A 14,461-nucleotide genomic window follows, 5' to 3' on the forward strand; every position below is an offset into this window, starting at 1 on the left:
TTTTTTTTCAGTACATAGGCTTTGCTATCTTCTTGCTCCCATAACACTTTGTATGTGTCATTTAACTTGTGAACTCTCAAAAATGAATTGCTAACGAGAAGAGTGAATCATTTTCCATGTTTAGTTTCCAAGATTTCTCATTTTGAAAAAATAGGTTTCCAAATATTAACTTGCTTTAAATGATTATGCATACAAACCCCACATCCATAAACTTTATCTTAAATTAAAAATAAAAGCCTGCCAAGCTAGAGTACATAAATAGCTCTTTTAAAATCACTGGATAAGAGTTTAAATTACCAGAGGTTGCATCATTATGGGTTATTTGAGAATTGTTTGTCTTCTACAATATGAAGTTATTCTCATAGGAATACTGATTAAAATAGAAACCAGATGTGTTTTTCAATACTAGAGTGAAAAAAATGACAAATAAGTAGAAAATTATTATAAGAATGACCTAAGGAGGTTTCTAGAAACTTGAAGCATGGGTATAATAGAAAAAGTGTGTGTGTGTGTGTGTGTGTGTGTGTGTGTGTGTGTGTGTGAGAGAGAGAGAGAGAGAAGAATAAAAAAATGAAGGAGAATGAATAGGATAAGAAACAGTTTCAGAATTCAAAACAGAAGAAAAAAACTTCCTAAACCTTGATAAATATTTGGTATCACCAAGGAAATAGCATAAATGAATTTTTACCTATGGACCAAAAAAGTGAAAAAGGAAAAAAACAGGGACAAGATGGTCTTTCAGTCTAAAGGAATAAATTAAATACGAAAAAGATGAGGACTATTGTTGAAAGAAAAAAAAAGCCCCCTTTAAATTTAAAATATGACACACTCTGGGTGCGATAAAACGATCCAGAAATTTTATATTTTTCACCCCTCTCTTCCACATTTTTAGAGGGATGAAAAGAACAATAATGTTTTTGATGCTTTGAATTTGCTTCTTGGTTTTATTTTCGATTATATTAGAAATACAGTATACTTACTACTACAATATGTCAACATGCTGAGTGGAATAAATGGAATGGAAGGTGTAAAGGCAATCAAGGGAAGGGAGGAGTACACCATACATAATTTCATTACCATTTTTGAATTAGTCTTTAATCGCCCCTTTCATTATACTAAGAACTAGTGTTATTCTCTTTAATTTTATTTACTCAAGGCAAAAATAATAAAGTGAATGCTACTCTATTATCCTTCGAATAATTTAAAATATAGTAGAACTTCATTCATTTGGGGTCCCTTAATTCAGAATTTGTTACCATTCAAATTGAGTTTGCACTGAAGTTTATCTTTCTGCTTTGCAGATATTTCCAAGATAGTACAAATTAGTAGGATAAATCAGTTGTCAGGGGAGATTTAAAAATATTTAAGAGAGAAAGCAACTTTCAAACATCTTTCAGTACTTTCACATTCACATTTGCAAATAAGTTAATAAGCTATTTCTATATTTTTCTTATTGATTCAATTAAGCCAGGTGACAGTTTGATTTATTACACATATAGTTCTTGGCATTAATAAACAGTACTTCTTTTAAAATATACTATAATTTTTGATTTTTACTAATTCAGCAATTCTCTAAACTCATGAAACTACGCTTCCAACTTCCAAGCTTTTTTTTTAATATATATAAATTTATTTATTTATTTTTGGCTGCATCGGGTCTTCATTGCTGTGCACTGGCTTTTCTCTAGCTGCAGTGAGCCGGGGCTACTCTTTGTTGTGGAGCACAGGCTCTAGGCGTGAGGGCTTCAGTAGTTGCAGCACACAGCCTCAGTAGTTGTGGTGTATGGGCTTAGATGCTCCACGGCATGTGGGATCTTCCTGGACCAGGGCTCGAACCTGTGTCCCCTGCACTGGCAGGCAGATCCTTAACCACTGCACAACCAGGGAAGTCCTCCAAGCTTCTTAGGCTAGGAAATCAAAGCTACAATCTTGTGCAGCCAAAAAATTCTATTAGAAAAAAATCAGGCAGTCTTTCGTTTTTCTTCTGGCTACTATCAAATGACTGATTAACTGTCTTTTTTTTTTAACTTCACTAATTTCTCTTGGCATTAGATATACGAAAGTTTAGTTTCTGATATTTTGTTGTTGCATAGTTCCCTGTGCAACAACAAAATATGGCATTATATGCTGATATGAACTACTCTACTACAACATTCCTCTAGAATATAAAAGCAATTTTCTTTTAGGTAAAATACTCAGAAAGAGTATTAAGTATTGATTTCTTTTTAAATTGCCAACATTGTTAGTTCAAAACTTCTTTCTCAGTGTCACAAGAATTGACTGAACTGTACATTAACCTATACTTGGACAACTTTGAAACCCATTTATGGCTGTAACCAAAAAATAAAACTCCTTTAGGCTTTTATAATAAGGTCTCATAACATAGCTTGCCTTCTGATAATTTCAGGTGTTATAATACTGGGGTCTTTGATATTCTGGTTGTCAGAAATATTTTTAATTAGGGAAATGAGGAAGGATAGCCCTCATTTAATATTTTTGTCAAAATACATACTTAATACTGCTATGAGAAAAGTTTTCTTTTTGCACCAGAGTACCTTAAAAAGAGATTCTAATTCCACACTTTGTGTTAACTGATTTGCAAGATGCTTACTGGTTCTCATTTTAAGGGAGTAACAGGTCCAGATCCCTCTGATCCAGAATGAGTAGATTTTTTGGGTTATAGCATTCCTCTCACCTAAACTTTCCAACCGCCTGATTTCCCCCTCCAATGCTGGTCTTCTTCCAGTCTTTCTTATCTCTACAAATGACACCACTATTTATCCTGTTACAAATGTCAGACATCTGGAATTTAACCTTGACTCCTCCTTGTCTTTCACATTGAATCTATCACCAAGATTTGTCTCCAAAATTTCTCTACCTGCTTCTTTCCCACTCCCTGCCATGATCCTAGTCTAAGGAATCATCATCTGCAAAGTGGATTATAGCCACAGCCTCCTAACTGGTCTCCTTACTTCAACTTTTGCCATCCTCCAAACCATTCTCACAAAGTTTTCAGGATGATCACATTACTCATTGATTATTACCCATTATACTTAGGATCAGATCCAAAGTCCCCATTGTTGATATCAAGATCCTACACACGTTGCTTTCAAATCACCTAACTTTCCCCTTGTTAACTCTGTTCCAGTTATACTGTCATTTAGTTTCTGGAACACACCTCATTTTCACCTCAGAGCCTTTGTTTTCCCTGTTACCTTTGCCTGGAATACATTACTTCCACTTCTGATTTTTTCTTATCCTTCAGATCTCAGCTTAAATGTCACCTCCTCACAAAGGTCTTTTGTGACCAGATTTAAACCATCCCTTCTCCTCCCTTCTCCCTCAAGTTATTTGTTACCATAGTACCTATTTATTTCCTCCTGCAATATAATCAGAATTCTTTTATATGTTCATAATCTGTCCCCTCCTCCATGATTTAAGCTCCATGAAGTCAGGGACCTTGCTTATCTTACCGAACAGTATATCTCTATCATACTGCGTACTACCTAAATACACCGTAAATGTTGATTTGAAGCAAGTAGCTGAGTTCATCAAGGGACAAAGATTTTATTGCATCATTGAAAACTCAATATGTAAAATTTCAAAGGAAATATCTGATAATTGCTTACATGACTCTTGGGTTCCTCACCAGACTGAAGATATAAGAGAGAAGAAAGAAAGAGAGGAGAGTGGAGCCAGAGAAAGTAGGGAGAGGGAGAAGCAGAGAGACAATTTGTGAGGAGGATTTCTTCTCTGTTAGTTCCCTTACCTACCAAGAGACGTGAGGAGCAGGTGAATCTCCCGTTACCCTAAATCTAGTGAGACAGGTGTTCTGGAAGTGTTGATCATCACAGAGGATGTTGGAACAGAAGTTCCCATGTTAGAAAAAGAAGACTAGAATTTTATTCAGGAAAAATGGAGGTGTTACTGAATACTTTTGAGCAGAAAAATAACATGATTACAACTGTGCTTTAGGAAGATTAACTTGACAGCAACACATAAAATGGATTGGAGGTTGGAGAGAAGAGATGAAAGGAGATGGGTTAGGATAGAACGGACATAAAAGATAATAATTACTTGACTTAGGATGTGAAGGTAACAACTGATAGGAAGAAACAGGTGTTGAAGAAATTGTGGTGGTAGGATTGATAATTTTTGGAATTGATTAGCGGGAGAACTCATTATAACTAAGTTAATATTAAATACAATTGAAGGGAAAATATGAGTAATATTTAAAGATAGCAAGAAGGTTTAGTTTGAAAAGAAAGCCAGGGAGAAGTATGAACCTCCTTTCTCTTATGCATGAGTTATTTTGTTAGCTGCCAGTTTTACATGGACCTATATTTTACCAGATGCCTGGCTTTCTGTGAATGTATCTTTATACTAAGGATGTTGGACTCCATAACTTTCTTCTTCTTTACTACCATAATTATCTCTATTCTACCTCCTTCTTCCACTTTTGAAAAGTTCATCTAGTGCTGAAAAGTCATGGTTTTAAAGCTAATGAATGAAAAATTAAAACAATTTTGTAATTAACACACTGACATCCATGACATTAAAAAAATTGCTAGTTTTACTCCTCATTTTGCTATGTAGGCAATGAATATGGAACCAAAGAATGACAATTTAAAGCAAAGAATGTAATAACCCTGACTGCATAGAGTATTTGTTGTTTTTTATAATGTTTTCCTAGGGGTGAAGCAAAACTCTCTCCATAGCCATTATAACAATTTCCAACTGTTAGAGTGGCACTAGGCTGTCAAAAACAGGCACTAATGTATTGCCCTGAATCAAGGAGACTGAGTCTTTGCTAAAGTTAAGCATTAATTTAAAGGGTGTCAAGGCAATCAAGAGTAAATTATATAATGTAACTTCATTATACAGAAAAAAGAAGAGCTAGTGACTCTCGAGATCTTGCTCCAGGTCCAAAGTTGTTTAGTAAGTTAAAAACATAATTTCAAGAGCTTGAATTCTAGATTAGCATTTTAGATAACTTTTTATAAACATAAAATGAAATAAAACAAATTTTTATAGACTCAGAGACACAAAGAGTCTAGATACATTTGTAAACTGAGATATTTATATAGTTGAGTCACAGGCACACCACAATTTTGAGCATATGACTCAAACTTTGTATCTTATATACAGTTAGTTTTTAAATGTTAGGGCACAAGAGTAAGCACAAAGTTTGCATAAATGAAGATTTATAGGAACCCCAGGCTTGCTCAATTACTTTCGGGATTTTACTCCAGAGTTTAAACTATTGTCTTCGACAATAGTTTAAAGGTCTATAAAGGTCTATAAGTAGAAACGCCTGTACTCCAGCTTCCTATTACACTTAGAATAAACCCAAACTCCTATTACCATGACCTTCAAAGTTCTTTATGATCTGGCTCCTGTCTACTTTTCCACTTTCACTAATCTCTCACTCCTTTTCCCATTGCTCATGTACTTCATTAATATTGGCCTTCTTTCAGTTCTTGGAACACACCAAGGTCAGTCTTGTTCCAGGCATCTCAAAATTTACCTTCTCAGGTGGGCCTTTCTTACTTAAAGTAGGTCCCTCTACCCATTTACCTCTCTGCCTCCTATCTTCTTGAATACCTTCTTTGTATCCCATCCACACCCACCTGCCTCTGCCACACACACATGCCAAAGATCAGTGCATTTATGTTCTTCCACTGGGATGCATACTCTTTAAATGAAAAGACCACTTCTAGAATACTCACCATTGTATCTCCAAAAGTCCAAGACAACACCTGGCACCCAGTAGGTATTTGATAAATATTTGTTAAGTGAATGAATCAAGGAAATGAGAAATGTTGGTTGTATGGCATGATTCAAAGTTGAGACTGAATTCATGAAATGGGACTGACAGAAGAAAAGATGAAGATAAATCCATAGTGTGGTGATAGTGGTGGGAATGTAGTGGAAATAGATCTTGGACCACAATCTCAAATATGCAAAGGATAACATATAACTTTACGTTTATAAATCAACCTAGCTTCAACTTTGAGAATTTCAACCCCCCTTACCTCCCACCCCCAGTTAGTGGAAAACTTATGTCAATTATTCTTGGGTTCCCCTCTTCTGCTTCAAGATGAGATAGAATTCAAGGGTCTTGTTCAGGGCCAAGCCAAGGGCTTCTGGTTGTTGAGTCATCTGTCTACTCTGGTTACTTCTGGGTGTTCACTGACTCTGCTCACACAGTTCCTTCAGGTCTGAGTTCTCTGCTCTTCCAGATTTCTTTTAAAACATGGGAAATCTTTACGAGGGGTGCTTATGAGCCAGTCTGTTTAGACACATGGGCAGGCTTTACTCTTTGGAGCTTTGCTGCTTCTGCTGTGTGCTGTGGAGTTACCAGAAATGTAGAGCTTGGCTTCCCAAATAGACTTTTCTCTATGCTGCCTGTTCTATGGACTCTACCTTCTCTGGGATGCCTCTCAAAGGCACTTTTATGTTTCACTTCTTTTCAGGGAATTTAGCACAGTTTTTTGTTTTTTTGTTTTTCTCTTAAACTCCAGACTTTATGTGTAAACTATAGGCATAGCTATGACTGAATATTTTTTAAAAACTGTATTCATAATTTCCTCTAAAATGGCTTTCCAAAGCTGGCATCTAAAGAGCTCTATCATCTCTCAACTCAAAAGAGCCTTAGGATCATCTTTGACTCCCCCTTTTTCTTCTTCTTTCTTAGTAAATGAAATTACTGGCTTCAAAACAGCTTTTCTTTCTCTTCCCACTGCCAATCTGTTGATTCTGGAAGTTATCATTGCACACTGTAATAGCTTCTTGATTTGTCTCCATGCTAGTATTCTGCTCCCCAAACCATTCTTTATACCATCACAAGATAAATGAACCTATTACTATCCATTTCCAAAATACTTCATAGCTCCTAACTGTTTCCCAGTTGAGGTGAGATGATCTGGCTTGTTATTTATGGTCCTGAAAGATTTGAACCCTCCATTCTCTTGCCTGCATTCCTTCTAGACTCTCCCCAACCTCTTTCTTAAATTATTCTCTTTAGTCAGAATTTTACTCTGTTCATGTATCTCATTACTTGCACTTGTAATATTGCATGAACTAGAATATTCTCTTCCCAGGCTACTTACCAGCTGTACTTCTCTAAACGGTCCTAACAGTTATTCCCTAATTCTTTGAAGAGATCACTTTGTGCAGGATTTTGATAATCTTTCTATTATTGTCTTGAATTATAAATTTGTTGTGATTTACTTTTCATGTTATCTTTCCCTAATTAGACTGTGGACTTTTTTTCTAATTTTAATTTTATTTTTTTAAAAATCTTTATTGGAGTTTAACATCTTTATTTAAAATGGTGTTACTTCCTGCTGTATAACAAAGTGAATCACCTTTACATATACATATATCCCCATATCTCCTCCCTTTTGTGTCTCCCTCCCACCCTCCCTATCCCACCCCTCTAGGTGGACACAAAGCACTGAGCTGATCTCCCTGTGCTATGTGGCTGCTTCCCACTAGCTACCTATTTTACATTTGGTAGTGTATATATGTCCATGCCACTCTCTCACTTTGTCCCAGCTTACCCTTCCTCCTCCCCATGTCCTCTAGTCCCTTCTCGACGTCTGCATCTTTATTCCTATCTTGCCCCTAGGTTCTTCAGAACCATTTTGTGTTGTTGTTTTTTAGATTCCATAAATATGCGTTAGCATATGGTATTTGTTTTCCTCTTTCTGACTTACTTCAGTCTGTTTGACAGCCTCTAGGTCCATCTGCCTCACTACAAATAACTCAATTTCGTTTCTTTTTATGGCTGAGTAATATTCCATTGTATATGTGTGCCACATCTTCTTTATCTATTCATCTGTCGATGGACACTTAGGTTGCTTCCATGTCCTGGCTATTGTAAATAGAGCTGCAATGAACATTGTGGTACGTGACTCTTTTTGAATTATGGTTTTCTCAGGGTATATGCCCAGTAGTGGGATTGCTGGGTCGTATGGTAGTTCTATTTTTAGTTTTTTAAGGAAACTCCATACTGTTCTCCATAGTGGCTCTATCAATCTACATTCCCACCAACAGTGCAAGAGTGTTCCCTTTTCTCCACACCCTCTCCAGCATTTATTGTTTGGAGATTTTTTTGAAGATGGCCATTCTGACTGGTGTGAGATGATATCTCATTGTAGTTTTGATTTGCATTTCTCTAATGATTAGTGATGTTGAGCATCCTTTCATGTGTTTGTTGGCAAACTGTATATCTTCTCGGCAGAAATGTCTATTTAGGTCTTCTGCCCATTTTTGGATTGGGTTGTTTGTTTTTTTTGATATTGAGCTACATGAGCTGCTTGTAAATTTTGGAGATTAATCCTTTGTCAGTTGCTTCATTTGCAAATATTTTCTCCCATTCTGAGGGTTGTCTTTTGGTCTTGTTTATGGTTTCCTTTGCTGTGAAAAAGCTTTTAAGTTTCACTAGGTCCCATTTGTTTATTCTTGTTTTTATTTCCATTTCTCTAGGAGGTGGGTCAAAAAGGATCTTCCTGTGATTTATGTCATAGAGTGTTCTGCCTTTGTTTTCCTCTAAGGGATAGTGTCTGGCCTTACATTTAGGTCTTTGATCCATTTTGAGCTTATTTTTGTGTATGGTGTTAGGGAGTGTTCTAATTTCATTCCTTTACATGTAGCTGTCCAGTTTCTCCAGCGCCACTTACTGAAGAGACTGTCTTTTCTCCACTGTGTATTCTTGCCACCTTTATCAAAGATAAGGTGACCATATGTGTGTTGGTTTATCTCTGGGCTTTCTATCCTGTTCCATTGATCTATATTTCTGTTTTTGTGCCAGTACCATACAGTCTTGACTACTGTAGCTTTGTAGTATAGTCTGAAGTCAGGGAGCCTGATTCCTCTAGCTCTGTTTTTCTTTCTCAAGATTGCTTTGGCTATTCAGGGTCTCTTGTGTTTCCATACAAACTGTGAAATTTTTCATTCTAGTTCTGTGAAAAATGCCAGTGGTAGTTTCATAGGGATTGCATTGAATCTGTAGATTGCTTTGGGTAGTATACTCATTTTCACAATGTTGATTCTTCCAATTCAAGAACATGGTATACCTCTCCATCTGTTTCTATCATCTTTAATTTCTTTCATCAGTGTCTTATAATTTTCTGCATACAAGTCGTTTGTCTCCTTAGGTGGGTCTATTCCTAGGTATTTTACTCTTTTTGTTGCAATGGTAAATGGGAGTGTTTTCTTAATTTCACTTTCAGATTTTTCATCATTAGTGTATAGGAATGCAAGAGATTTCTGTGCATTAATTTTGTATCCTGCTGCTTAACCAAATTCATTTATTAGCTCTAGTAGTTTTCTGGTAGCATCTTTAGGATTCTCTATGTATAGTATCATGTCATCTGCAAACAGTGACAGCTTTACTTCTTCTTTTCTGATTTGGATTCCTTTTTCTTCTCTGATTGCTGTGGCTAAAACTTCCAAAACTATGTTGAATAACAGTGGTGAAAGTGGGCAACCTTGTCTTGTTCCTGATCTTAGTGGAAATGCTTTCAGTTTTTCACCATTGAGGACGACGTTGGCTGTGGGTTTGTCATATATGGCCTTTATTAGGTTGAGGTAAGTTCCCTCTATGCCTACTTTCTGGAGGGTTTTTATCATAAATGGGTGTTGAATTTTGTTGAAAGCTTTCTCTGCATCTATTGAGATGATCATATGGTTTTTCTCTTTCAATTTGTTAAGATGGTGTATCACATTGATTGATTTGCGTATATTGAAGAATCCTTGCACTCCTGGAATAAACTCCACTTGATCATGGAGTATGATCCTTTTAATGTGCTGTTGGATTCTGTTTGCTAGTATTTTGTTGAGGATTTTTGCATCTATGTTCACCAGTGATATTGGCCTGTAGTTTTCTTTCTTTGTGACATCTTTGTCTGGTTTTGGTTTCAGAGTGATGGTGGCCTCATAGAATGAGTTGGGGAGTGTTCCTCCTTCTGCTATATATTGGAAGAGTTTGAGAAGGATAGGTGTTAGCTCTTCTCTAAATGTTTGATAGAATTCGCCTGTGAAGCCCTCTAGTCCTGGGTTTTTGTTTGTTGGAAGATTTTTAATCACAGTTTCAATTTCACTGCTTGTGATTGGTCTGTTCATATTTTCTATTTCTTCCTGATTCAGTCTTGGCAGGTTGTGCATTTCTAAGAATTTGTCCATTTCTTCCAGGTTGTCCATTTTATTGGCATAGAGTTGCTTGTAGTAATCTCTCATGATCCTTTATATTTTTGCAGTGTCAGTTGTTACTTCTCCTTTTTCATTTCTAATTCTATTGACTTGAGTCTTCTCCCTTTTTTTCTTGATGAGTCTGGCTAATGGTTTATCAATTTTGTTTATCTTCTCAAAGAACCAGCTTTTAGTTTTATGGATCTTTGCTATCGTTTCCTTCATTTCTTTTTCATTTATTTCTGATCTGATCTTTATGATTTCTTTCCTTCTGCTAACTTTGGGGTGTTTTTGTTCTTCTTTCTCTAATTGTTTTAGGTGTAAGGTTAGGTTGTTTATTTGAGATGTTTCTTGTTTCTTAAGGCAGGATTGTATTGGTATAAACTTCCCTCTTATAACTGTTTTTGCTGCATCCCATAGGTTTTGGGTTGTCGTGTTTTCATCATCATTTGTTTCTAGGTATTTTTTGATTTCCTGTTTGATTTCTTCAGTGATCGCTTGGTTATTAAGTAGTGTATTGCTTAGCCTCCATGTGTTTGTATTTTTTACAGATTTTTCCCTGTAATTGATATCTAGTCTTATAGCATTGTGGTTGGAAATGATACTTGATACGATTTCAATTTTCTTAAATTTACCAAGGCTTGGTTTGTGACCCAAGATATGATGTATACTGGAGAATGTTCCATGAGCACTTGAGAAGAAAGTGTATTCTGTTGTTTTGGGATGGAATGTCCTATAAATATCAATTAAGTCCATCTTGTTTAATGTATCACTTAAAGCCTCTGTTTCCTTATTTATTTTCATTTTGGATGATCTGTGCATTGGTGAAAGTGGGGTGTTAAAGTCCCCTACTATGAATGTGTTACTGTCGATTTCCACTTTTATGGCTGTTAGTATTTGCCTTATGTATTGAGACGCTCCTATATTGGCTGCATAAATGTTTACAATTGTTATATCTTATTTTGGATTGATCCCTTGATCATTATGTTGTGTCCTTCTTTGTCTCTTATAATAGTATTTGTTTTAAAGTCTATTTTGTCTGATATGAGAATTGCTACTCCAGCTTTCGTTTGATTTCCATTTGCATGGAATATCTTTTTCCATCCCTCACTTTCAGTCTGTATGTGTGTCTAGGTCTGAAGTGGGTCTCTTGTAGACAGCATATATATAGGGCTTGTTTTCGTATCCATTCAGCCAGTCTATGACTTTTGGTTGGAGCATTTAATCCATTTACATTTAAGGTAGTTATCACTATGTATGTTCCTAATACCATTTTCTTAATTGTTTGGGGATTGTTATTGTAGGTCTTTTCTTTCTCTTGTGTTTCCTGCCTAGAGAAGTTCCTTCAGCATTTGTTGTAGAGCTGGTTTGGTGGTGCTGAATTCTCTTAGCTTTTGCTTTTCTGTACAGGTTTTAATTTCTCCCTTGAATCTGAACGAGATCCTTGCTGGGTAGAGTAATCTTGGTTTTAGGTTTTTCCCTTTCATCACTTTAAATATGTCCTGCCAGTCCCTTCTGGCTTGCAGAGTTTCTGCTGTAAGATTAGCTGTTAACCTTATGGGGATTCCCTTGTATGTTATTTGTTGTTTTTCCCTTGATGCTTTTAATATTTTTTCTTTGTATTTAATTTTTGATAGTTTGATTAATATGTGTCTTGGTTTGTTTCTCCTTGAATTTATCCTGAATGGGACTCTCAGTGCTTCCTGGACTTGATTTACTATTTCCTCTCCCATGTTAGGAAAGTTTTCAACTATATTCTCTTCAAATATTTTCTCAGTCCTTTTAAGACAATCCATTTTTAAATTTAAGTCTTGAATATTTAATTAGCAATTTTTGACCTCTGATCTATTGATTTCTTAGTATAAAATCTGTAGGGTCAATTTGGAACAGATGAATTTAGGAGCTCTTGAATATCTTTACATGTGAACTAACTGTTAATAATTTTCATTTCTTTAGAAGAAATATCCAAGTCCTAGGAGTTCTGACCGTGCTCAGTATTGTTGCCTACAAAACTAATGGAGGTATGATTCAGATCACAGTAGCATCATACTTTCTTTTTTTTTTTTTCTTTCTTTTCCCCCTTTTTAGAGAAATACATGATGGAATATTTTGTAGCTATCTAGCTTTCAACAGAGGCAATTAAGGAAGGGCCATCCTCTTCTGCTCTAATAAACTTAGAAATGTCATATTTGGTGCCTAAAGAATAACTGAATATGTTTAAACTATGCTGTGCTATTGATTCTGTTCTCCAAAAGCATAGACACAAAGGGAAATCACATAAATTATAATACAACTGAACATACTTAATTTTGTTTTCCTATTTGGTCTACATGCACCACCTGGTGGTAAAGTCGTGTATTTCAAGTGCAGTGTTTGTGTGTGTGTGTGTGTGTGTGTGTGTGTGTGTGTGTGTGTGTGTGTGTGTGTGTGTGTGTGTGTATGTGTGTGTTGGGGGTATTAATATGGGAAAGAGAATTTTAATATGTATTCCTAATTATTGTTTTAGATTAACAATGCAATTATTTTGCAACAAATATCTAATAAAACACTAGAACGCTACTATATACACGTTAGAACAGGAAATAAAGGGGAGAATAACTCATGTTGGAAAGCAAAGTAGCATTCTCTTATTTACATGAGCTATACCTCTTAAAATTCCATCCCTAAATTAACATTTATTTATTGCATTAATGTTCTTATTAAGGGCAAGAGTCAAACATTGATAACCAATATAAAACCATATAATTTTTTTTAATTTTTAAGAATAATAATTTTAAAAGTATGTATCTTCTTCCTTATCTTAGTAGTTAGTGTAAGTAACAAGTCACAGAATTTTAAAACTACAAGGCACGATAGAATCATCTAGACTAATTTTACAAATGTAGCAGCTGAGATTCAGAAATGTCAGGTGACTTGCCCAGGCCATACTGGTAATTAGTGGCCCAACTCAAATAAGAATGTTGTTATTCTTACTTTCAGTCTAGTAACATAAGATATAAAATTTTACTCATATGCAATGCAGAAATATCTCTGTATGAAGAGATATACCCTTAACTCAGCTACATAGTTCTTGAAGACAGTAAGATGTGAATTAATACACATTAGTAGTTTCATTCTAACATTCTGAACACAAAGGAGTAATAGTAGAAATGCATGCATCATAAAGCCATGTAAAAGATTTTAAATTAAAAAAATCCCTTTTACATACATGTTCCAAGGAATATTTTCAACTTATCTACAACTTCTATGTTATAAGACAATCTAAAAAAATTCCCTTTCCCTTTCTAACTGCTTCAGAGTCAGAGATTTGTTTCTACAAAGTAGGTACCCAGTTGTAGGTCTGAGCATAAACCATGTTCATAGCTCCCTCTCATGACCATTGAATGAATACTATACAAGCCTCCTTTATTCTCGCTGTTGTATTCAACTAACAGCTCACTGGTTAAGTTTTAATTGCTTCCAATGAGGTCAGCAAAGGTATTTATCGAAAAGCCCTGAATAAAAGGCTCCACACACACACACACAAGCTCACACGCGCTCACATACACAGAGAAAATCCTCTTGCCTGTTGATTTATGGAAACAATTATGATTCTGCTGGAGAATTTCTCAGCTGAGAAATAGTTTGTAGCTACAGTAGAGAGGCTCAAGTTGCACAGGGCAGACAACAGACATGGAATTCTTGTGTATCCAGCTGTTATCAACAGAACAAGTAAGTGACTGTTATTTGTCTTTAAAAATAATGCTGAATATTTGTTAGTAGTTTATCTCTTTTTCTGGTTTTAGTACTGAGGGGAAAAGTAAAGTTACCAGATTTTTGAGCTGTGAGATTATCTATAGTAATTCTGCTGTAGAACTTACATAAAGATAAGGTTGAAATTCTCCAGAGCAATCCTGACATTTAACTTGAGAAATGTGGGCAGCTCAGGAGAAAATAACTGACAAACCACAAACGTAAAAGAATATAATAAAGAAACCTAGGGAAAAGCATTTATATTTTGTTAATAGTAATTTTAGAACTTAATTTAAATCAACAGCTGTAATTGCAGGATATTTCTTACCAAGTACGAACTGGAATGAATGGTACAATCATATTCTGATTTGTCTCTACTAATGCATAACTTTTGTAAATCTACATACAGAGTGGTAAAGACATTGACATCCTCTGTGAAAGCTGTTTTAAATGTACCTTCACAGTATGAATTACACAGTATGTTATAATAGTATTTACACACTGAAATTTATACATATAATTTTTCATCTTC

At 35.4% G+C, this 14,461-nt stretch overlaps 2 protein-coding genes across 2 annotated transcripts in view; one reads left to right on the plus strand and one right to left on the minus strand.

The window, feature by feature from the left end:
- FAM227B (family with sequence similarity 227 member B) overlaps positions 1–14,461 on the minus strand; it is a gene marked incomplete at its 5' end in the record, with an annotated part of 252,305 nt that overhangs the window by 91,846 nt on the left and 145,998 nt on the right. The window lies entirely within an intron of this gene.
- FGF7 (fibroblast growth factor 7) overlaps positions 13,725–14,461 on the plus strand; it is a 62,954-nt gene continuing 62,217 nt past the window's right edge. The window contains exon 1 of the mRNA XM_082647808.1: positions 13,725–13,908. The gene's annotated coding sequence lies outside the window, so the exon portion shown is untranslated. The remainder of the gene's footprint in view (positions 13,909–14,461) is intronic.

Source organism: Grampus griseus (assembly GCF_964374135.1).
Source record: "Grampus griseus genome assembly, chromosome: 2".
Classification (NCBI taxonomy): domain Eukaryota; kingdom Metazoa; phylum Chordata; class Mammalia; order Artiodactyla; family Delphinidae; genus Grampus; species Grampus griseus.